This window comes from Cebus imitator, unplaced genomic scaffold (assembly GCF_001604975.1).
Source record: "Cebus imitator isolate Cc_AM_T3 unplaced genomic scaffold, Cebus_imitator-1.0 Scaffold54, whole genome shotgun sequence".
NCBI classification, from domain to species: Eukaryota; Metazoa; Chordata; class Mammalia; order Primates; family Cebidae; genus Cebus; species Cebus imitator.
In genome coordinates this window covers 6,029,465-6,032,644 of record NW_016107369.1, presented here as the reverse complement: position 1 = coordinate 6,032,644, position 3,180 = coordinate 6,029,465, and the positions used below count along the sequence as shown (strand labels likewise).

Sequence of the window (3,180 nt, the reverse complement as noted above, 5' to 3'; positions counted from 1 at the left end):
TTTTGAGACTGAGTCTCCCTCTGTAGCCCAGGCTGGAATGCAGTGACTTGATCTCTGCTCACTGCAACCTCCGCCTCCCAGGTTCAAGCAGTTCTCTGCTTCAGCCTCCCAAGTAGCTGGGATTACAGGCCCCCACCACCACACTCAGCTAATTTTTGTATTTTTAGTAGAGTCGGGGTTTCACCATGTTAGCCAGGCTGGTCTCAAACTCCTGACCTCATGATCCACCTTCCTCTGCCTCACAAAGTGCTGGGATTACAGGTGTGGGCCACTGTGCCCGGCCATGAGATTTTTAATAAACTTATTTAGAGGTTCTAAACATTGCTCCTGTGATAATTTCTGAAGTGCTGATGGGTAGAAGATTTTCTGCTTAGACAGACTTCTGTTCAGCACATCTGAGCTTTCAGATTATTTATAGTTCTCTTGGGGCTTTCTTAATTTCTTTGTATATAATAGATAAATTCTAGTTTCCCATCAGAGAAGGATTTCTTTTTCCTTTTGTCTGATTGAGCAAGGGTCTTGAGATTAAGGAAATGGCTGTCAGTGAATTCAAGTATTGTGCTTTGTCGGTTTTCAGCAGGTGACCAGAGAGCAAAAACACCAAAGTAGGTTCTGTCTCTACTCCCACCTGCTCCTCAATTCAGGTCCCATGAAAGATCCTCAGTTCGAAGTAACTTCTTGTCGTCGTCATCGTCGTCGTTGTTGACAGGGCTGAGAATGTTCACAGCGAAGAATGTTAAAAGTCTTCCAGTGTCTTTTGCCACCCTTCCTGAACAGTGGGATCATTGACCTTCATGCAGTCATCAATTGTTTTCAGCTGTTACTGGACCAAAATCAAATCTAGCTTTGCCTGTCCCTTTCTTTGTACCAGTAGAGCTTGTTTGTTCACCAGGCATGACTGAAGACGTAGCCCTGTTGCCTGCCTCTGCTTCCTACTGAGACCCATGTAAAGAGCAGATTTCCCGGGGAGGCTCACTTTGTAGCATTGTGATCTTTGGAAGCATCAAGGGAGGCACAGGATTTTGCTGGGTGAACCAGAGAAGACCTGGGCTGGGCATCAGAAGACTTGAATCCTGGAAATGGCATTTTTGTACCATTGCTCTGTAACTCTGTGTAGGCAAAATCTTTCACCCTTCTTTCCTGAGGTTTTTTTACATGTCAGCACAGATTCCTTTCCTCATGAGGCTTCTTTAAGACTCAAATGGAAGACTAGATGTGAAAAGAACTTTGAAGATAGTATTAGAAAATGCTAAAGTGTCTGCCATATTATTGATGATTTTTACAGGATTTGTCTGAGAAAGCTCCAGTATGCCCAGTTTGTATCAGCTTGTATGGTTTCTTGTAATAACTGAACAGATCCTATTAGCATAGGGTAAAAATGAAAGCTACTTCTGTTAAAATGACCATTGGCTGCAGTGGCTCAGGCCTGTAATCCTAACTACTCGGGAGACTGAGGTGATAAAATTGCTTGAGGCCAGGAGTTCAAGATCAGCCTGGGTCCAGGCTACTGGGCCCAGTAGCAAGAGCCTTTCTCTAAAATAAATAAAAAAGTAGCCAGCCACGTTGTTTGGTAGGCTACTCCATCTGTTTGGTAGGCTGAGAGGGGAGGATTGATTGAGGCCAGGAGTTCGAAGCTACAGTGAGCTATGATTGCCATTCTACTGCAGCCTGGCAGCCTGGGTGACAGAGTGAGACTTTGTCTCTTAAGAAAAAGATTTGCATTATAGCTTATCCTTTTTTAAAAAAACATAAATACTAGGATTTTGAGATTATACTTTATACTTAGAGCAGGTTTTGAAGTTTAAGATCTCATTTACTTCTAAGTAATAGTTGTGCTAGTAATCAAATCAATTCAAAATATCATAATCCTCATTGCTGTAAACTCCTGCAGGGCAGGTATGGAGTTTTTTTTTGTTTGTTTGTTTGTTTTGTTTTTTTTTTTTGGAAGACAGAGTCTCGCTCTGTCACCCAGGCTGGAGTGTAGTGGCACGATCTCAGCTCACTACAACCTTGCAACCTTTGCTTCCCAGGTTCAAGCGATTCTCCTGCCTCAGCCTCCTGAGTAGCTGGGATTACGGGCACAAGCCATCAAGCCTGGCTAATTTTTGTGTTTTTAGTAAAGACAAGGTTTCACCATGTTAGTCAGGCTGGTCTCGAACTCCTGACCTCGTGATCCACCTGCCTCAGCCTCCCAAAGTGCTGGGATTACAGGCGTGAGCCACTGTGCCCAGCCCACTTATGGAGTTTTATACAGAGGCAATGTAGTGTACTCTGTGAATTCCAACCCCTTGCTTGCCAGATGTGACCTTAAGCTAGTTAACTTCTGTGTACCACATTGTTTTCATATGTAAAAGGATAAAATGAACATAATAGTTTATTAAATCTTAGTTTAGTAGTGTCTGTCTCTAAGTTTTACACATAAGTAGACAGTATCATTCTTGTTTAGTGAATAATCATTTAATATTTCTAAATTTGTATAAGATTATGCTAATCTTGTTTAGTGCATAGTAATGACTTCTGCTCATTTTTAACCTGTAAGTGTAATACATTTTATTTGCATGCATTTTATTTTATTTTTTTGAGACGGAGCCTTGCTCTGTTGCCCAGGCTGGAGTGCGGTGGCATGATCTTGGCTCACTGCAACCTCTGCCTCCCAGGTTCAAGCACTTCTATGTCAGCCTCCCAAGTAGCTGGGATTACAGGCACGAGCCACCACGCCCAGCTAATTTTTTTGTATTTTTTAGCAGAGATAGCGTTTTACCATGTTGGCCAGGCTGATCTCAAACTCCTGGCCTCAAGTGATCTGTCTGCCTCGGTGTCCCATAAGGCTGAGATTACAGGCGTGAGCCACCATGCCCGGCCTACTTAACTTTTTTGTTTGTGTTACCTTTTCTTTTGCTTATTTCATTTGGCTAAGACTGTCTTGTTTACTTGTTTTGTTTCTGAGGGATTATATGAGACTTCTAAGGATTTTTTAATAATGGAGTATACTTTTATTATATTGCTATTATTTTTTTAGACAGGGTGTCACTCTGTCACTCAGGCTGGAGTGTAGTGGTGCAGTCACTGCTCACTGCAGCCTCGACTTCACGGACTCCAGCAATCCTTCCACCTCAGCCTCCTGAGTAGCTGGAACCACGGGCACCCACTACCTATGTCCAGCTCTTTTTTTTTTTTTTT

At 42.7% G+C, this 3,180-nt stretch overlaps 1 protein-coding gene across 1 annotated transcript in view; it reads left to right on the top strand.

Moving 5' to 3' along the window:
• PSEN1 (presenilin 1) overlaps positions 1 to 3,180 on the top strand; it is a 93,413-nt gene that overhangs the window by 5,761 nt on the left and 84,472 nt on the right. The window lies entirely within an intron of this gene.